Source organism: Bos javanicus, chromosome 22 (genome assembly GCF_032452875.1).
Source record: "Bos javanicus breed banteng chromosome 22, ARS-OSU_banteng_1.0, whole genome shotgun sequence".
NCBI lineage: Eukaryota > Metazoa > Chordata > Mammalia > Artiodactyla > Bovidae > Bos > Bos javanicus.
In genome coordinates, this window is record NC_083889.1 from 47,834 (window position 1) to 70,060 (window position 22,227).

At 38.1% G+C, this 22,227-nt stretch overlaps 2 pseudogenes; both read right to left on the bottom strand.

Annotated features, from left to right (window-relative positions):
• Window positions 1-11,169: 11,169 nt before the first annotated feature.
• Window positions 11,170-12,252, bottom strand: LOC133235647 (olfactory receptor 5W2-like; annotated as a pseudogene).
• Window positions 12,253-20,283: 8,031 nt separating this feature from the next.
• Window positions 20,284-21,279, bottom strand: LOC133235648 (olfactory receptor 5W2-like; annotated as a pseudogene).
• Between the last annotated feature and the right edge of the window lie 948 nt (window positions 21,280-22,227).

Consider the following 22,227-nt stretch of genomic DNA (forward strand, 5'->3'; position numbering starts at 1 on the left):
CATCATTTCCTAGCTTTGCCTTCTGTCACTATTTTAAAAATAGTTTCTACCTGTGGGCATCACAGAGTCCTGTCTACCTATCCCTTCCACACATCATCATCCTTTCTCTCTATAGCACGTGCGTGCTATGTGCTAAGTCACTTCACTCTGTTGACTCTTTGGACCCTGGACTAACTGAATAAAAGATGAAAAGAAATGAAAATTTCTGACTAAATTCATAATATTTAGTACTGTGCTCACCTAGGTAAGGGAGCTTCCCTGGTGGCTCAGATGGTAAAGAATCCCCCTGCAATGCAGGAGACCCAGGTTCAATCCCTAGGTCAGGAAGATGCCCTGGAGAAAGAATGGCAATCCCCTCCAGTATTTTTCTCTGGAGAATCCCATGGACAGAGCAGCCGGGCTACAGTCTATGGGGTCACAAAGAGATGGACACGACTAGGTGACTAACTCTTCACCTGGGTAAGACTTTAGATGATGTCTCCTTAATGAATATAGTTGTCACATGAGATTTAAAAAGCTAAAATACCATAAATAATACACTCGACTTATATGAGTGCTTCTATTGTCAAGTACTGTATCTTGGAATATATTTCTTTGCCTAATTTTAAGTCTTTAGCTGTAGCTGTATATTCTATAAACATTTGACTCTTGCAGTTTTCAGAACCACAGAAATGACACTTCCGTTATCAAAAGGGTCTCTCACAAATAGTCCTTGAATATAGTTTATTAACACTGGTCATATTCAATTTAGAGATCTTGCCCTTTCTAAGCTAATAGAGATTTCAGAAAATCTGAAGCGTTTATTCAAAATTCTCCAAGCCAGGCTTCAAAATACGTGAACTGTGAAATCCCAGACGTTCAAACGGGTTTTAGAAAAGGCACATGAACCAGAGGTCAAATTGCCAACATCTGCTGGATCATCGAAAAAGCAAGAGAGTTTCAGAAAAACATCTATTTCTGCTTTATTGACTATGCCAAAGCCTTTGACTGTGTGGGTCACAATAAACTGTGGAAAATTCTGAAGGAGATGGGAATACCAGACCAGCTGACCTGCTTCTTGAGAAATCTGTATGCAGGTCAGGAAGCAACAGTTAGAACTGGACATGGAACAACAGACTGGTTCCAAATAGGAAAGGGAGTATGTCAAGGCTGTATATTGTCACCCTGCTTATTTAACTTCTATGCAGAGTACATCATGAGAAATGCTGGGCTGGAAGAAGCACAAGCTGGAATGAAGATTGCCGGGAGAAATATCAATAACCTCAGATATGCAGATGACACCACCCTTATGGCAGAAAGTGAAGAGGAACTAAAAAGCCTCTTGATGAAAGTGAAAGAGGAGAGTGAAAATGTTGGCTTAAAGCTCAAAGTTCTCCTTTTTTAGTTCCTTGGGGTATAAAAGGTCTAGCTTTTTTTTCTTAATGTAAGCATTTTTTTTTCTTTTTTTCTGTTTTTAATTTTAAATTTTATTTTATTTTTAAACTTTACATAATTGTATTAGTTTTGCCAAATATCAAAATGAATCCGCCAAAGGCATACATGTGTTCCCCATCCTGAACCCTCCTCCCTCCTCCCTCCCCACACCATCCCTCTGGGTCCTCCCAGTGCACTAGCCCCAAGCATCCAGTATCGCGCATCGAACCTGGACTGGCAACTCGTTTCTTACATGATATTCTACATGTTTCAATGTCACTCTCCCAAATCTTCCCACCCTCTCCCTCTCCCACAGAGTCCATAAGACTGTTCTATACATCAGTGTCTCTTTTGCTGTCTCATACACCAGGTTATTGTTACCATCTTTCTAAATTCCATATATATGCATTAGTATACTGTATTTATGTTTTTCCTTCTGGCTTACTTCACTCTGTATAATAGGCTCCAGTTTCATCCACCTCATTAGAACTGATTCAAATGTATTATTTTTAATGGCTGAGTAATACTCCATTGTGTATATGTACCACAGCTTTCTTATCCATTCATCTGCTGATGGACATCTAGGTTGCTTCCATGTCCTGGCTATGATAAACAGTGCTGCGATGAACATTGGGGTACATGTGTCTCTTTCCCTTCTGGTATCCTCAGTGTGTATGCCCAGCAGTGGGATTGCTGGATCATAAGGCAGTTCTATTTCCAGTTTTTTAAGGAATCTCCACACTGTTCTCCATAGTGGCTGTACTAGTTTGCATTCCCACCAACAGTGTAAGAGGGTTCCCTTTTCTCCACACCCTCTCCAGCATTTATTCTTTGTAGACTTTTGGATCGCAGCCATTCTGACTGGTGTGAAATGGTACCTCATAGTGGTTTTGATTTGCATTTCTCTGATAATGAGTGATGTTGAGCATCTTTTCATGTGTTTGTTAGCCATCTGTATGTCTTCTTTGGAGAAATGTCTATTTAGTTCTTTGGCCCATTTTTTGATTGGGTCATTTATTTTTCTGGAGTTGAGCTGTAGGAGTTGCTTGTATATTTTTGAGATTAGTTGTTTGTCAGTTGCTTCATTTGCTATTATTTTCTCCCATTCTGAAGGCTGTCTTTTCACCTTGCTAATAGTTTCCTTTGATGTGCAGAAGATTTTAAGGTTAATTAGGTCCCATTTGTTTATTTTTGATTTTATTTCCAATATTCTGGGAGGTGGGTCATAGAGGATCCTGCTGTGATGTATGTCAGAGAGTGTTTTGCCTATGTTCTCCTCTAGGAGTTTTATAGTTTCTGGTCTTACATTTAGATCTTTAATCCATTTTGAATTTATTTTTGTGTATGGTGTTAGAAAGTGTTCTAGTTTCATTCTTTTACAAGTGGTTGACCAGATTTCCCAGCACCACTTGTTAAAGACATTGTCTTTAATCCATTGTATATTCTTGCCTCCTTTGTCAAAGATAAGGTGTCCATATGTGCGTGGATTTATCTCTGGGCTTTCTATTTTATTCCATTGATCAATATTTCTGTCTTTGTGCCAGTACCATACTGTCTTGATAACTGTGGCTTTGTAGTAGAGCCTGAAGTCAGGTAGGTTGATTCCTCCAGTTCCATTCTTCCTTCTCAAGATCACTTTGGCTATTTGAGGTTTTTTGTTTTTCCATACAAATTGTGAAATTATTTGTTCTAGCTCTGTGAAGAATACTGTTGGTAGCTTGATAGGGATTGCGTTGAATCTATAAATTGCTTTGGGTAGTATACTCATTTTCACTATATTGATTCTTCCAATCCATGAACATGGTATATTTCTCCATCTATTAGTGTCCTCTTTGATTTCTTTCACCAGTGTTTTATAGTTTTCTATATATAGGTCTTTAGTTTCTTTAGGTAGATATATTCCTAAGTATTTTATTCTTTCCGTTGCAATGGTGAATGGAATTGTTTCCTTAATTTCTCTCTCTGTTTTCTCATTATTAGTGTATAGGAATGCAAGGGATTTCTGTGTGTTGATTTTATATCCTGCAACTTTACTATAGTCATTGATTATTTCTAGCAATTTTCTGGTGGAATCTTTAGGGTTTTCTATGTAGAGGATCATGTCATCTGCAAATAGTGAGAGTTTTACTTCTTCTTTTCCAATTTGGATTCCTTTTATTTCTTTTTCTGCTCTGATTGCTGTGGCCAAAACTTCCAAAACTATGTTGAATAGTAATGGTGAAAGTGGGCACCCTTGTCTTGTTCCTGACTTTAGAGGAAATGCTTTCAATTTTTCACCATTGAGGATAATGTTTGCTGTGGGTTTGTCATATATAGCTTTTATTATGTTGAGGTATGTTCCTTCTATTCCTGCTTTCTGGAGAGTTTTTATCATAAATGGATGTTGAATTTTGTCAAAGGCTTTCTCTGCATCTATTGAGATAATCATATGGTTTTTATTTTTCAACTTGTTAATGTGGTGTATTACATTGATTGACTTGCGGATATTGAAGAATCCTTGCATCCCTGGGATAAAGCCCACTTGATCATGGTGTATGATCTTTTTAATGTGTTGTTGGATTCTGAATGCTAGAATTTTGTTAAGGATTTTTGCATCTATGTTCATCAGTGATATTGGCCTGTAGTTTTCTTTTTTTGTGGGATCTTTGTCAGGTTTTGGTATTAGGGTGATGGTGGCCTCATAGAATGAGTTTGGAAGTTTACCTTCCTCTGCAAGTTTTTGGAAGAGTTTGAGCAGGATAGGTGTCAGCTCTTCTCTAAATTTTTGGTAGAATTCAGCTGTGAAGCCATCTGGACCAGGGCTTTTGTTTGCTGGAAGACTTTTGATTACAGTTTCAGTTTCCATGCTTGTGATGGGTCTGTTAAGATTTTCTATTTCTTCCTGGTCGAGTTTTGGAAAGTTGTACTTTTCTAAGAATTTGTCCATTTCTTCCACGTTGTCCATTTTATTGGCATATAATTGTTGATAGTAGTCTCTTATGATCCTTTGTATTTCTGTGTTGTCTGTTGTGATCTCTCCATTTTCGTTTCTAATTTTGTTGATTTGATTTTTCTCCCTTTGTTTCTTGATGAGTCTGGCTAATGGTTTGTCAATTTTATTTATCCTTTCAAAGAACCAGCTTTGGTTTTGTTGATTTTTGCTATGGTCTCTTTTGTTTCTTTTGCATTTATTTCTGCTCTAATTTTTAAGATTTCTTTCCTTCTACTAACCCTGGGGTTCTTCATTTCTTCCTTTTCTAGTTGCTTTAGGTGTAGAGCTAGGTTATTTATTTGACTTTTTTCTTGTTTCTTGAGGTGTGCCTGTATTGCTATGAACTTTCCCCTTAGGACTGCTTTTACTGTGTCCCACAGGTTTTGGGTTGTTGTGTTTTCATTTTCGTTCGTTTCTATGCAAATTTTGATTTCTTTTTTTATTTCTTCTGTGATTTGTTGGTTATTCAGCAGCGTGTTGTTCAGCCTCCATATTTTGGAATTTTTAATAGTTTTTCTCCTGTAATTGAGATCTAATCTTACTGCATTGTGGTCAGAAAAAATGCTTGGGATGATTTCTATTTTTTGAATTTACCAAGGCTAGATTTATGGCCCAGGATGTGATCTATCCTGGAGAAGGTTCCATGTGCGCTTGAGAAAAAGGTGAAGTTCATTGTTTTGGGATGAAATGTCCTATAGATATCAATTAGGTCTAACTGATCTATTGTATCGTTTAAAGTTTGTGTGTCCTTGTTAATTTTCTGTTTAGTTGATCTATCCATAGGTGTAAGTGGGGTATTAAAGTCTCCCACTATTATTGTGTTATTGTTAATTTCTCCTTTCATACTTGTTAGCATTTGTCTTACGTACTGTGGTGCTCCCGTGTTGGCTGCATATATATTTATAATTGTTATATCTTCTTCTTGGATTGATCCTTTGATCATTATGTAGTGACCTTCTTTGTCTCTCTTCACAGCCTTTGTTTTAAAGTCTATTTTATCTGATATGAGTATTGCTACTCCTGCTTTCTTTTGGTCCCTATTTGCATGGAAAATCTTTTTCCAGCCCTTCACTTTCAGTCTGTATGTGTCCCCTGTTTTGAGGTGGGTCTCTTGTAGACAACATATGTAGCGGTCTTGTTTTTGTATCCATTCAGCCAGTCTTTGTCTTTTGGTTGGGGCATTCAACCCATTTACATTTAAGGTAATTACTGATAAGTATGATCCCGTTGCCATTTACTTTATTGTTTGGGGTTCGAGTTTATACACTGTTTTTGTGTTTCCTGTCTAGAGAATATCCTTTAGTATTTGTTGGAGAGCTGGTTTGGTGGTGCAGAATTCTCTCAGCTTTTGCTTGTCTGAAAAGCTTTTGATTTCTCCTTCATACTTGAATGAGATCCTTGCTGGGTACAATAATCTGGGCTGTAGGTTATTTTCTTTCATCATTTTAAGTATGTCTTGCCATTCCCTCCTGGCTTGAAGAGTTTCTATTGAAAGATCAGCTGTTATCCTTATGGGAATTCCCTTGTGTGTTATTTGTTGTTTTTCCCTTGCTGCTTTTAATATTTGTTCTTTGTGTTTGATCTTTGTTAATTTGATTAATATGTGTCTTGGGGTTTTCTCCTTGGGTTTATCCTGTTTGAGACTCTCTGGGTTTCTTGGACTTGGGTGATTATTTCCTTCCCCATTTTGGGGAAGTTTTCCACTGTTATCTCCTCAAATATTTTCTCATGGTCTTTCTCTTTGTCTTCTTCTTCTGGAACCCCTATTATTCGAATGTTGTAGCATTTAATATTGTCCTGGAGGTCTCTGAGATTGTCCTCATTTCTTTTAATTCGTTTTTCTTTTATCCTCTCTGATTCATTTATTTCTACCATTCTATCTTCTAATTCACTAATCCTATCTTCTGCCTCTGTTATTCTACTATTTGTTGCCTCCAGAGTGTTTTTCATTTCATTTATTGCATTATTCATTATATATTGACTCTTTTTTATTTCTTCTAGGTCCTTGTTAAACCTTTCTTGCATCTTCTCAATCCTTGTCTCCAGGCTATTTATCTGTGATTCCATTTTAGTTTCAAGATTTTGGATCAATTTCACTATCATTATTCGGAATTGTTTATCAGGTAGATTCCCTATCTCTTCCTCTTTGGTTTGGTTTGGTGGGCATTTATCCTGTTCCTTTATCTGCTGGCTATTCCTCTGTCTCTTCATCTTGTTTAAATTGCTGAGTTTGGGGTGTCCTTTATGTTTTCTGGAAGTTTGTGGAGTTCTCTTTATTGTGGCGTTTCCTCACTGTGTGTGGGTTTGTACAGGTGGCTTGTCAAGGTTTCCTGGTTAGGGAAGCTTGTGTCGGTGTTCTGGTGGGTGGAGCTGTATTTCTTCTCTCTGGAGTGCAATGAAATGTCCAGTAGTGAGTTATTAGATGTCTATAGTTTTGGGGTGACTTTGGGCAGCCTGTATCTTGAAGCTCAGGGCTGTGTTCCTTTGTTGCTGGAGAATTTGCTTGGTATGTCTTGCCCTGGAACTTATTGGCCCTTGTGTGGTGCTTGGTTTCAGTGTCGGTATGGAGGCATTTGATGAGCTCCTGTCAATTAATGTTCCTTGGAGTCAGGAGTTCCTTGGAGTCAGGGTTTGGACTTAAGTCTCCTGCTTCCGGTTATCGGTCTTATTTTTACAGTAGTTTCAAAACTTCTCCTTCTATACAGCACCATTGATAAAACATCTACATTAAAGATGAAAAGTTTCTCTACGATAAAGGTCACTCAGAGAGGTTCACAGGGTTACATGGAGAAGAGAAGAGGGAGGAGGGAGTTAGAGGTGACCCAAATGAGATGAGGTGAATCAATAATGGAGAGAGTGGGCTAGCCAGTAGTCACTTCCTTATGTGCACTCCACAACTGGACCACTCAGAGATGTTCACGGATTTATACAGAGAAGAGAAGGAGGAGGAAGGTGACAGAGGTGGCCAGAAGGATAAAAGGGGGAATGAAAAGGAGGGAGACAGATCCAGCCAGTAATCAGTTCCCTAAGTGTTCTCCACCATCTGGAACACACAGAAATTCACAGATTTGGGTAGAGTAGAGGGGTTAGGGAGGGGACACAGGCGACCTGGTGGAGAAAAAGGAGAGTCTAAAGGGAGAGAGAGCAGTCAAGCCAGTATTCTTGCTCCCTAGTGAAAAATGGGTCCTGAAGATTGGGTTCTTAAAGGTACAAAATTGGTAACAAATACATAAAAGCAAAAATTAAAAATCTAGAGTAGAGTTTGGAATTTCAAAAATACGATGTTAAAGAAAAGAAGAAGGAAAAGAAAGAGAGAAAAAACGAACAAACAAAAACAAACAAGGTCGCAAAAATTGTAAAGAAAGTACAGGTACAAAATTGATAACTAATACCAAAAAGCAAAAATTAAAAATCTAGAGTAGAGTTTGGAATTTCAAAAATACAATGTTAAAAAAAGAAGAAGAAGAAAAATAAAGAGAGAAAACAGACAATCAAAAACAAACAATGTCACAAAAATTATAAAGAAAATACAGGTACAAAATTGATATTATTCAGATATACAATGTTATATAGAAGAAGAAGAGAAAGAAACAGAGAAGAAGAAAAAAAGAAGTCACAGAAATTATATAAAAAAATACTATAGGTACAAAATTGATTACAAAAACTAAAAAGCGAAAATTAAAAATCTCCTTTTGAAGAGTTGGGTTGCTTTTCTGGGTGCCTGATGTCCTCTGCCAGCATTCAGAAGTTGTTTTGTGGAATTTACTCGACGTTTAAATGCTCTTTTGATGAATTTGTGGGGGAGAAAGTGTTCTCCCTGTCCTACTCCTCCGCCATCTTGGCTCCTCCCAATGTAAGCATTTTTTCACTACAAACTTTTCTCTTAAAGCTATGTTTGTTGTAATTTGTTATTGTCCTCTAATTTTTGGCATGATATTTTTCTATTTCCATTTGTCTCAGTATATTTTTTAAGTCTTTTTTGATTTCTTCTCTGAACTACTGGTTGTTCAGGGATATGTTTAATCTCCATACATTTGCAAATTTTAAAACTTATTTCTTTAACTGATTTCCAGTTTTATACTGTCATGGTTGGGAAAGTGTTTGATATGGTTTAAACTTTCTGTGACATTCTTGAATGAAGGTCTTACTGTCTGTCAGAGTCAGATGATCTGGAGACATGTCGACCCTTAAAGTGTTAGTCACTCAATCATGTCAGACTCTTTGTGACCTCATGGACTATAACCCACCAGGAACCTATGTCCATGGAATTCTCCAGGCAAGAATACTGAAGTGGGTAGCCATTCCCTTCTCCAAGGGATCTTTCTGACCCAGAGATCAAACCCACGTCTCCCATATTCCAGGCAGATTCTTTACCATATCCTTAGGATAGTCACAAAAGCTGAGGTGTATCTATGTGTACAAGTTCCTTCCAGGGAGATATTGGTAAATTGAGGTGGGAGGCCCTCAGACAATTGAATAAGTCAATTTTTAATTTTATACTTCCATTTATAGGACTTAAAATATTCTTGCCTTTAGTTCACATCCACTAGATCTCATAATAACAGCCAGTATGTAGATAAATGAATCTTTAGATGCTCTGATACAGGGCAGTCAAAAAGAGAGAGATTACCTAACCAGATTATACATTTATATTCTCTAAATTAGCAACAATCCACCAACACTCCATTTTTCTTGGACTGCTGCTAAGTCACTTCAGTCGTGTCTGACTCTGTGCGACCCCATAGACAGCAGCCCACCAGGCTTCCCCGTCCCTGGGATTCTCCAGGCAAGAACACTGGAGTGGGCTGCCATTTCCTTCTCCAATGCATGAAAGTGAAAAGTGAAAGTGAAGTCGCTCAGTCATGTCCGACTCTTAGCGACCCCCCGGACTGCAGCCTACCAGGCTCCTCCATCCATGGGATTTTCCAGGCAAGAGTACCGGAGTGGGGTGCCATTGCCTTCTCTGTTTCTTGGACATATATCTCAAAAAATGATTTCTACCATGTTTCTGCTCATAAATAACAGTTCTAAAATATTGTGTGTAAATTGAGAAAACATACCAGAGGTGAAAACCCCTGAAGTCTTTTATTTAAAAAAACAATTCTTCATAAATTCTTTCCAGTGTGATTCTGTTAAGAGGTCAATTTCTCACAAAGTCCCCCTGTGGAAGCCAGAGAATCTTCTTGGGCTTTAATTTCATTCTGAAATGTTTTTGCACAAAGACACTCTACAATGATAGCTAGAAAATCTAAGAAACAGTGGTTTTCTAACTTTTGCAACTGTAATAAGTAAGTACGTGAATTTTACATGCTTCTTCAAATATATCTGTATTGTTTAGACATGCTGATTCAGTGCTTTAGCATCAGATTCTAGAGCAGAAACCCACAAAGTAGATACATATTAAGAATGATTACAGATGAATGCTCTTTACTTCTAGTGTGATGTGTATCTTCTTTATAGATAAGCACCCTAGTATTCACAGCCATTTTATATTCTTTCTTAAAATTTATTACATATATGTATTCAAGGCACATACCATATCTTCAGTTAAATTTTATTTTGTTAATTATTGATGTCTAATAAACACTTAAAAATGTTATCTACTCTTTTTATTCCTTCCTTTTTCTTTGCTTTGTTCTCTCTCTCTCTCTCTCTCTCTCTCTCTCTCTCTCTCTCCCTCTTTCTCCATTTGTGTCCCAAACATTAGGTAAGTGCTTTGGATAATACAGACAGAATGCAGAATCCTTGAGCAAAGGTTGTTCACAATCTCATATTGTAGGCCATGATTTCACAAACAGGATGATATCAAATAGAATGATTAAAGGAAATGGTTGTCTGTGAACTATAAAAAGGAACATTTAATCAGAGCTAAGAAGAGGAGGAGTTGATAGCTAATTATTAAAGAAAACTAAGCAATTTACCAAGGCACTTTAAATTGCTTTCAGTTTTGGATTTCTTAATCCTAAAAAGCTGTGTGTATGTGTGTGTCTGTGTGTTCAGTCATATCCAACTCTTTGTGACCCCAGGGACCACAGCCTGCCAGGCTCCTCTGTACATGGAACTTTCCAAGCAAGAATATTGGAGCAAGTTGCCATTTCCTACTCCAGGGGCTCTACCTGACCCAAGGATTGAATCCAAGACTCCTGCATCTCTTGCATTGGCAGGCAGATTGCTTACCACTGAGCCACTGGGAATCCCCTGGAAAGGTATACAGCTGCTTAACTCAAGACCTCTGTAAGTATCAAATTATCTTCCTAGAATCATTTCCTTCCCAAATTTATTTTTGGATCTGACAATTAATATCTCCATTCAAAAAAAAAAAAAAAATATATATCTCCATTCAAGAAAACCTTTCTTCTGCACACTATGTTTTGACATTTGTTCCTAGATTTTTAACCCTGTTTTTTTAATTGATGAAAGTCTTAAACTTTATTATGAATTGTATGTGTGGTTAGTTAATAAATGTTTCTTTATTCATCTAGATTATAAGGTCCATTTTTACACAAACTAATGAGTTTTTCCAGAAATGTAAAGCACTTAGAGGCAGACAAAGAATAATTAAATATTTGATAAATATTAATATACTTGAAATAATAATGTTTGAATGAATGGATACACACAAAAATGATAGAATTTGAAGAGCCAGGAAGTTTTGCACAGAGAAAGTTTCATAAAGTCAAGACATACAATGAAGCATGACAAGTTTTGAAAACTGCAACAATTCCCTATGGCTGAACTTTAGTATAGCTACTCATTTATTAAATAACTTGATAAAATTATATTTCTCATGTGTCATACCATATAATTTTGCAAAAGTAATTACTATATGTGTGTGCATATGTGTGATATAAATCTTTGAAGCCACCTTTTATTTTTAGTTTTCCTAAGGCATTTTTCACATCCTTGTTCCATAGGCTATAAATCAGAGGATTTGACATGGGAATCATAAGGGTGTAAAACAATGAGGTCATTTTGTCTTGATCTAAAGAGTAGAGTGAACTTGGCCCAAAGTACATAAAAAGCATAGTTTCCTGGAAAATTGCCACAGCAGTTAGGTGGGAGGTGCAGGTGGAAAAAGCTTTGAACCTCCCCTCAGCAAAATGGATCTTTGAGACTGCAAGGATGATATAACAATAAGAGACAGGAACTCCTGAAATTGAGCTCAATTCAGTAACTCCAAAAACAATAAATACTGTCAATCCATTGACCTGTGTATCAGAGCAGGAAAGAAGGTACAGTGGAGGTAAGTCACAGAAGAAGTGGTTAATCTCATTTGACCCACAAAAGTGTAAGTGGAATGCTAATGTCATGTGTATCAGAGCATCTGCCAAATGGTGCCATTTCCCACCAGGTAAACCCCAGCCATGAGCAGGGAGCATGCCCCGCTGGACATGCTGACCACATAGAGCAAGGGGCTGCTCACAGCCTTGTACCGGTCACAGGCCATCACTGCCAGCAGGAGACACTCAGAATCTGCCAAGACACAGAAGACCAAGAATTGCAGAGCACAGCCACAGAAAGAGATTGACTTGTTCTTGGCAAATAGGTCCACCAGCATCTTGGGGCCAGTGGCTGTGAAATAGCAGAGGTCACAGAAGGAGAGGTGGCTGAGGAAAAAGTACATGGGTGTGTGCAGCTGGGGGTCCATCCTAATCAGGGTTATCATTCCAAGATTTGCCAGAAGACTGATGAGATAAACAAGGAGAAACAAGGTAAATAGGGTCACTTTGTTCTCAGTCTTCTCAGTAATTCCCAAGAAAATGAATTCATTCACAGAGGAGCAATTGTCTCTGTCCATTCCTCTTTGTTCTTGTCTATACTCTTAGAAAAATATTTTAAAAAATAAATAACAAAGATACATGGATAGGTAACACTTCTGCACATCTGCAAAATATCATAAGACAGAACACATTTCTTTCTATAATTGTGTTTTTGTATTCAGAAAAGCATCCAGTCAAGTGCCCACTCTTTAAAGAGGCAAAGCTATCTATTGGGGCTTCTCTGTTGGTTCAGACAATAAAGAATCTACCTGTAACATGGGAGACCCAGGTTTGATCCCAAAGTCAGGAAGATCCCTTGGAGAAGGGAATGGCTACTCACTCCAGTATTCTTGCCTGAAGAATTCCATGGACAGAGGAGGATGGTGGGCTACAGTTCTTGGGGGCACAAAGAGTCCAGCATGACTGAGTGACTAACACTTCTTCAGGTATCTATTACCCAATAACAAAAATTGCCTAGAATAGACTGCTGAGAAACTGAACCAAATCTATTATGTCATTTATGAGGCATATTACCTCCTACAAGGTCATGTCAGACTCTGACTTTTTATCTCAATGGATATATTTGAATTAATTTAGACTGGTTCCAAATAGGAAAAGGAGTACCTCAAGGCTGTATATTGTCACCCTGATCATTTAACTTATGTGCAGAGTACATCATGAGAAATGCTGGACTGGAAGAAACACAAGCTGGAATCAAGATTGCCGGGAGAAATATCAATAACCTCAGATATGCAGATGACACCACCCTTATGGCAGAAAGTGAAGATGAACTCAAAAGCCTCTTGATGAAAGTGAAAGAGGAGAGTGAAAAAGTTGGCTTAAAGCTCAACATTCAGAAAACAAAGATCATGGCATCTGGTCCCATCACTTCATGGGAAATAGATGAGGAAACAGTGGAAACAGTGTCAGACTTTATTTTTTGGGCTCCAAAATCACTGTAGATGGTGACTGCAGCCATGAACTTAAAAGACGCTTTCTCCTTGGAAGGAAAGTTATGACCAACCTAGATAGCATATTCAAAAGCAGAGATATTACTTTGCCAACAGAGGTCTGTCTAGTCAAGGCTATGGTTTTTCCTGTGGTCATGTATGGATGTGAGAGTTGGACTGTGAGGAAGGCTGAGCGCCAAAGAATTGATGCTTTTGAACTGTGGTGTTGGAGAAGACTCTTGAGAGTCCCTTGGACTTGCAAGGAGATCCAACCAGTCCATTCTGAAAGAGATCAGCCCTGGGATTTCTTTGGAAGGACTGATGCTAAAGCTGGAACTCCAGTACTTTGGCCACCTGATGCGAAGAGTTGACTCATTGGGAAAGACTCTGATGCTGGGAGGGATTGGGGGCAGGAGGAGAAGGGGATGACAGAGGATGAGATGGCTGGATGGCATCACTAACTCGATGGACATGAGTCTGAGTGAACTCTAGGAGTTGGTGATGGACAGGGATGCCTGGCGTGCTGCAATTCATGGGGTCACAAAGAGTCGGACACGACTGAGTGACTGAACTGAACTGATCTCTCTTTTCCTCTTCAAAATAATATGAACAAGACTCTAATGTATTAGAGATGCTGAGCTGTAGACAGGGCTAAGGATTCTCTCCACTTGAAAGTATTTACATGGAAACAAAATGGGATTACAGCTTTAATGTTTCTCACTACATGATTGGCTTAAGAATATTTGTATTAATTCCTGAAATAATGACTCTGTCACTGACTAATAATAATGATCACTATTTTGTTACTGGTTTTATGTTGTATTTAATACTGAGACCTTTAAGTATTATTATCAACCTTTATTCCTAGTAATTTATTATTGGTTTGTCACAATATTCATTACCCCTTTGCAGAGATAGTTGTCAAAAATCAAGTCGCTTGATGAGTGAAAGAAAAGATCTAAAAGGAATTGAAAACAATAGAACACATTTGCATCTGTTTGGATTTTAAATGGGCTGTAATATTATAAAATGGAAATGAGACTAGAGACAATAAATTCTTCTGAGAGACACACCCTCTCTCGTGTATGTGTCTGTGTGTGTGTCGTGTTTGCTACGCCTATTTTTTTAATTGGAGTAAAATTGCTTTAAAGTGTTGTGTTGGTTTCTGCCATACAGCAAAGCAACTCAGCCACTATTATAAATATATCACCTCCCTCTTGACTTGTATATGTTTTTGATGTATATGAGAATAGAATGCATTTAATGAACTTCTTCCTTAAGCCTAAATAGATATGACGTTTTTTCACATGAGAATTAATTTGAAAGTTTTTATTTTTACTCTGGTGGTTGTATTATTTTTTAAACAAAATGAAACAAACCTTCAATTCATGTATACACTTATCCAATGATAAAAGGAGTAAAAGATTTTTTGTGAGCCAACAAGAAAATAAAATCATTGAGAAGTCATACTGTGGTTATTAACAAGTTCAGGAAGATGGTTCCCAATCAGAGAAATCAATATCATTTCTAGCAAATAAATGCAGAATTAATTTAATTGAGTCAGTAGGCATAAATGTTTCACTTACAAATACATTTTTTCTTTCTCAAAAAGTTATTTCCTCTTATATTCTTGAAGATAGGACCTGGAAACCTACCTGAAGTGAGCAGGTCTTGGGTAGCTAAATGATAATAAGGAGATGGTCTTTTATTTTACCAGGTATATGGGGACTTAAATCCCTGAGTTACTGCCCCTGGGTTTTGATGTTAGCAAACATTTCATTAATTATGTTTCTGCTTCTGTGTATTCCCCTGTGAATTCAGAAACAACTTTGCAAAGGCTGAGTTTTGAAGCCTCACTATTGCTGCCAAATTGATCTATGGTAGAAGAAAATAGCAATTTGTTTGTATGGTGTGCTTCACAGTTACCCTGAAACCGTCTCCTCCTTGTCCAGTCATACAGGAAACCTAATGAAACTCAAAAAGATCCTCCCTCCGTCATTTTCAGCTCCTTTGGATTGGTCATTGTGTCTTTGAAACAGTCTCCTTCAATACATTTAAAAATATTGCTACACTTTGACCATATTTTCTTTTTTAATTGAAATATGAGGCATATACCATACAATTGATCTTTCTTATGTAAGTATGCAGTTCTTGTTTTTATTGTTTTTTAATTATACTTTCAAGATTGTTCAATTATCTCCAGTCTCTAAATCCAGAATATTTTCATCACTTCAATAAGAAGCCCCCACCTGCTGCCCGTCAGTTCTCCTTCCTTAGCCCATAGCAACCACTATTCTATGCGGCTTCCTATTACGGATGTCTCATACAAACAGAATCACGTGGTACCTTTTTTTGTTCTCATATGTTTTGTTCATTTGTTTATTTGTTTATTTTCTTGTCAGGCTTCTTTCCTTGAACATAATGTTTTCAAGTTGCATCCATGTTGTTCCACTTATCAGTATTTTGTTTCATCATTTTGGGACAATAATATTTCATTTTAAAGATACAATACACTTTGTAGATCCCCTCTTCAGTTAAGTGACTATCAGGTTTTTTCTACTTTTTATCTACTATGAATAATGATGTTATAACATTAGTAACAATCATCACCACACACTGTCTTATTCTCATCCTACCACATTACTTACAGGCATTTCATTGACTTTATGACTCCCTCACATTTCCTAAATAATGCATTTTTTTCTTTCTGAATTACATTTTATTTATATAAGAATATTTATATTACATTTAAGACCTCAGGAAAAGTCAATGATTTTTTTTTTCATTTCCTAAAATTTCTAGTGCAAGAATTTGAAAAGGTAATAGTATCTAAATGTTCATGTACTACTAAGTATAGTAGTAATATTTCTGTCTATTAAAGTGGAGGCCGAGGAGCTTGGTACTTCCCACCCTGGGCTCCGCGCGGCGGCCGACAGAATGAGTCTGCATCTCTTCAGTGACGAAAACGTCACTGGTGACAAAAGTAGGGAAAACTGCGACTTCCTGTTTTCACCCCCGGAACTTACCGGAAGGCTGTCCGTTCTCCGTCTGTCACAGAAAGAGAATGTGCCGCCGAAGAGCACAGCCAAAACTGTGAAGGTGACTTTTCAGACACCTCTACAGGACCCACAGACATACAGGATCTTAAGTCCCAGTGTGGGCAGCAAGCTCAAATTTTAAAAAAAAAAAAATAAAAATAAAGTGGAGGCTGAGGAACAAAAATAAGAATGTAACTGTGTCCAGAATTCTCTACTGATAAAGTTCATATATGCAAAGATGACTCATTTAAAAATTTTTACACAAGTGATTTTTGTAAATAAACAGAGTTCATAATTTTTCTTAAAAAAGTTATTTGTTTGCTACTATCCACATTCATTCTATCAGACAGAAGACTCACTCATATTACATCCTCCCAAATTCTCCCTTCTAGACAGCAACGGAACTCTTTCAGTGAGTCAGTTCAGTCACTCAATCGTGTCTGACTCTATGCTACCCCATGGACTGCAGCATGCCAGGCTTCCCTGTCCATCACCAACTCCAGGAGCTTGCTCAAACTCATGTCCATGGAGTCAGTCACTTTGGTGCCCAAGAAAATAAAGTCTGTGACTGTTTCCATTGATTTCCCATCTATTTGCCATGAAGTGATGGGACCAGATGTTGTCATATACTCAATGGACATGAGTTTGAGTAAGCTCTGGGAGTTCGTGATGGGCAAGGAAGCCTAGCATCCTGCAGTCCATGAGGTTGCAAAGAGTCAGACATGACTAAGCATCTGAACTGAACTGAACTGACTTGGTGATGCCATCCAACCATCTCATTCTCTGTCATCCCCTCCTCCTCTGGCTTTCAATCATTCCCAGCATCAGGGTCTTTTCCAATGACAATCATAATCATTGGACACTCATTTTCCAATGAATCATAGTTCTGGTATCTTTGGAAGTAGCCCAATCATACCAGATACAAAGATCTTAGAGCAAACTTTGGGTATGAAGTCCTTGGACTGCAATAAGAGCAAAGCAGTCCATCCTAAAATAAATCAATCCTGAATATTCATTGGAAAGACTGATGCTGGAGCTGAAACTCCAATACTTTGGCCACCTGATGCAAAGAACTGACTAGAAAAGACCCTGATGCTGGGAAAGGTTGAATGCAGGATGAGAAGGGGATGACAGAGGATGAGATGGTTGGATGGCGACCCAATGGACATGAGTTTGAGCAAGCTCTGGGAAATAATGAAGGACAGGGAGGCCTGGCATGCTGCAGTCCATGGGCCCGCAAAGGGTTGGACATGACTAAGTGACTGAATAGCAACAAATCCTCCATTATAAATATGTTCTGAATCATCTTTATCCATTCATCTGTTAACAGACATTTAGGTTACTTCTATGTCTTGGCTATTGTAAACAGCACTGTAATGAACATTGGGGTACACATATCCTTTCAAACTACAGTTTTCTCTGAATATATGCCCTGGATTGGGATGGCTGGATCATGTGCTAACTCCATTTTTAAGTTTTTAAGGGACCTTCATACTGTTCTCCATAGTGGCTGTACCAATTTACATTCCCACAACAGTGTAGGAGGTTTTTCTATTCTCCACACCCTCTCCTGACCTGCCTCTTGACAAATCTGTATGCAGGTCAGGAAGCAACTGGACATGGAACAACAGACTGGTTCCAAATAGGAAAAGGAGTACGTCAAGGCTGTTTATTGTCACCCTGCTTATTTAATGTAAATGCAGAGTACATCATGCGAAATGCTGGGATGGATGAAGCACAGGCTGGAATCAAGATTGCCAGGAAAAATAATATAACCTCAGATATGCAGATGACACCACCTTTATGACAGAAAGTAAAGAAGAACTAAAAAGCCTCTTGGTGAAAGTGAAAGAGGAGAGTGAAAAAGTTGGCTTAAAGATCAACATTCAGGAAACAAAGATTATGGCATCCAATCCCATCATTTCATGGCAAATAGATGGAAAAACAGTGGAAACAGTGGCTGACTTTATTTTTTTAGGCTTCAAAATCACTGCAGATGGTGACTGCAGCCATGAAATTAAAAGACGCTTACTCCTTGGAAGAAAACTTATGACCAACCTGTTGCTGCTGCTGCTAAGTCACTTCAGTCATGTCTGACTCTGTGTGACCCCCTAGATGGCAGCCCACCGGGCTCCCCCGTTCCTGGGACTCTCCAGGCAAGAACACTGGAGTGGGTTTCCATTTCCTTCTCCAATGCAGGAAAGTGAAAAGTGAAAGTGAAGTCGCTCAGTCGTGTCCAACTCTTCGCAACCCCATGGACTGCAGCCCACCGGGCTCCTCCGTCCATGGGATTTTCCAGGCAAGAGTACTGGAGTGGGGTGCCATTGCCTGTTCCACAATGACCAACCTAGACAACATATTAAAAAGCAGAGACATTACTCTGCCAACAAAGGTCCGTCTAGTCAAGGCTATGGTTTTACCAGTGGTCATGTATGCATGTGAGAGTTGGACTAGAAAGAAAGCTGGGGGCTGGTGCACTGGGACGGCCCAGAGGGAGGGTATGGGGAGGGAGGAGGGAGGAGGGTTCAGGATGGGAGCACAGGTATACCTGTGGCGGATTCATTTTGATGTTGGGCAAAACTAATACAATATTGTAAAGTTTAAAAATAAAATAAAATTTTAAAAAAAAGAAAAAAAATGAAATTAAATGACAAAAAAAGAAAAAGCAAAATAAAAAAGAAAAGAAAGAAAGAAAGCTGGGCACCGAAGAATTGAGGCTTTTGAACTGTGGTGTTGGAGAAGACTCTTGAGAGTTCCTTGGACTGCAAGGAGATCCAACCAGTCCATCCTAAAGGAGGTCAGTCCTGAATATTCATTGGAAGGACTGATGTTGAGGCTGAAACTCCAATACTTTGGCCACCTGATGCGAAGAGCTGACTCATTTGAAAAGACCCTCATGCTGGGAAATATTGAAGGCAGGAGAAGGGGATGACAGAGGATGAGATGGTTGGACGGCATCACTGACTCAATGGACATGAGTTTGAGTAAGCTCCAGGAGTTGGTGATGGACACGGAGGCCGGGCGTGCTGCAGTCCATGGGGTCACAAAGAGTTGGACACGACTGAGTGACTGAACTGAAATGAAGTGACACCCTCCCCAGCATTTATTGTTTGTAGGCTTTTTGATTATGGCCATTTTAACCAGTGTGAGATAATATCTCTTTGTGGTTTTAATTTGCGTTTCTTTCATGACTCACGTGTTGATAATCTTTTCATGTGCCTCTTGACCACCTGTATGTTTTGTTTGGAGAAATGTCTATTCAGATCTTTTGTGCATGCTTTTGTTTGGATTGTTTGTTTTGTATACTGAGCTGCATTAGCTGTTTGTAAATTTTGAAATTAATCCCTAGTTGCTCACATTGTTTACAAATATTGTCTCCCATTCTATGGGTTGTCCTTTCATTGTGTTTATGGTATCCTTTGCTGTGCAGAAGTTTTTGTTGTTGTTTTAGTTTAAATAGGTCCATTGGTTTATTTTTGTTTTTATTTGTGTTGCCTTAGGAGGTGGATACAAAAAAATATATTGCTGCGATGAATGTCAAAGACTGTCATGCCTATGTTTTCCTCTAAGAGTTTTGTAATACCTCATCTATATTTATGTCTTTAATCCATTTTGCACTTATTTTTGTGTACAGTGTTAGAGAATATTCTAATTTCATTCATTCACACAGGCTGTACAATTTTCCCAGCACCACTTATGGAAGAGACTCCCTTTTCTCTTTTGATAGTCTTGCCTCTGCTGGATGTATAGTCCTCAATTTTTATTTCAGAGTGATTTTGAGGCTTCTTAGGAATTACCTGACTGTGTAGTTAATCAAGGCATGCTATTAGCTCTAGCTTATAGTTATTAATATAGAAAATGCAGTGTGTATCATAGAATATAAAGGACCTAAATGCTCAAAGTTCTCTCAGTAAATATACAATAAATCTTAGTGTAATTGAAATAATATTTGAATGAAAGAATTAATCATAATATTTGACAAAATTGCAAAATTCTGGAAGTATTTGGCAAAAAGGAAGCGCTATATATTAGTTGTTATACACAATGAAAGCTGTGTTTTGGAACGGTAGTATTTTTAAAGATTATACTATATTAAAAATAGTTATTCATTCCTTTAAAGTATTTGAAACAATTTCATTTCCCTTGGATCATTAATATAATTTTACAAAAACAACAAACATATGTATGCGTGTCTCTATGTTTATAGTACACCCTTTAAAACCACCTTTCATTTTCCAGTTTTTTAGGGCCTGTTTCACATCTTTGTTCTGTAGGCTATATAACAGAGGATTTAACATGGGAATCACAAGGGTTTAGAACAATGAGGTCATTTTGTCTTGATGTGGAGAGTAGGAAGTATTTGGCCTGAAATACAAGAAAAGTACAGTTCCTTAGAAAATTGTCACAACATTTAAATGAGAGGTGCGGGTGAAGAAAGCTTTGAACTTCCCCTCAGAAGAGTGGATCTTCAAGATTGATAGGATGATATAATAAGAGAAAAGGACTCCTGAAATGGTACTCAGTTCAATAAAACCAAAAATAGTGAATAACACCAATTCATTTACCTGTGTATCAGAGCGGGAGAGGAGGAAAAGTGGAGGTAAATCACAGAAGAAATGGTTAATCTCATTTGACCCACAGACACATAAGTGGAATGCTAATGCCGTTTGTATCGGAGTATCTGCCATTCCCACCAGATAAACCCCGGCCACGAGCAGGGAGCACATCCGGCTGGACACGCTGACCACATAGAGAGAGGGGCTGCTGACGGCCTTGTACTGGTCATAGGCCATCACTGCCAGCAGGAGACACTCAGAATCTGCAAAGATACAGAAGACCAAGAATTGCAGAGCACAGCCATAGAAGGGGATTGATTTGCTCTTGGCAAATAGGTCCATGATCATCTTGGGGTGAATTGCAGTGGAATAGCAGACGACACAGAAGGAGAGGTGACCAGGGAAAAAGTACATGGATGTGTGCAGTTGGGGATCCATCTTAATCAGGAATATCATCCAAAGATTTGCCAAATGGCCAATGAGATAAACAATTAGAACCATGGTAAGTATGGTCGCTTTGTCCTCGGTGTTATCAGTAATTCCCAAGAAAATGAATCCAGTCAAGGAGGAGCAATTCCCTCCACCCATTTTTCTTTGTTCTTGTCTAAGCTTTCAGAAAATGATCAAGAAAAGGACACATGGATGTATAACACTTCTGCACATCTGCAGTATATCATAAGATAGAACACAATTCTATCTGCAATTGTCTTCATATTCAGAAAATTATACATTCATGCACGCACTCTTGAAAAAGGCATAACTGTTATTACTCAATAAAACAAGTACCTGGTATAGAACATTGGGAAACTGAACCAAATCTAAATGTAATTTGTGAGGCATGTTACTTTCTACAAGCTTGTCTCTGAGCCTTCCTTTCTTTACTTCAAAGAATACATTTGATGAATTTACCTGTCTTCTCCTCTTCAAAATAATGTGGGTGAGACTCTAATGTTAGAGACACCTGGCTGTAAGCTTCAGGACTAAGCATTTTCTGTGAATATTCATGTGGATACAAACCAAGATAACAATTCTAATATTTCTCAAAACCATGATTGTTTTAAGAGTATCTGTATCAGTTCCAGAAATAATGAGCATATCATGGATTGATCATAATACAATAATTATGTTTCTGGTTTGGGTTTATGTTATGTTCAGTATTTGGTGAGACATTAAGCAAGTATTAATGAGCAGTTCTCTAGATGTGTATTTTTGTTTTGTCATAATATTAATTACCTTTTTGTGGGAATAATCTGGTGCCAAAGAAAGAGTCTCTTTACTCATTGAAGGGAAACATTTCTACAAACTTATTTAACACATATATTTTTATCTCTTGAGCTACCCTGTAGCTCAGCTGGTAAAGAATCGGCCTGCAATACAGGAGACCCTGGTTCGATTCCTGTGCCAGAAAGATCCCTGGAGAATGGATAGGCTACCCACTCCAATATTCTTGCACTTCCCTTGTGGCTCAGATGGTAGAGAATCTACCTGCAATGTGGGAGACCTGGGTTCAATCCCTGGGTTGGGAAGATCTCCTGGAGA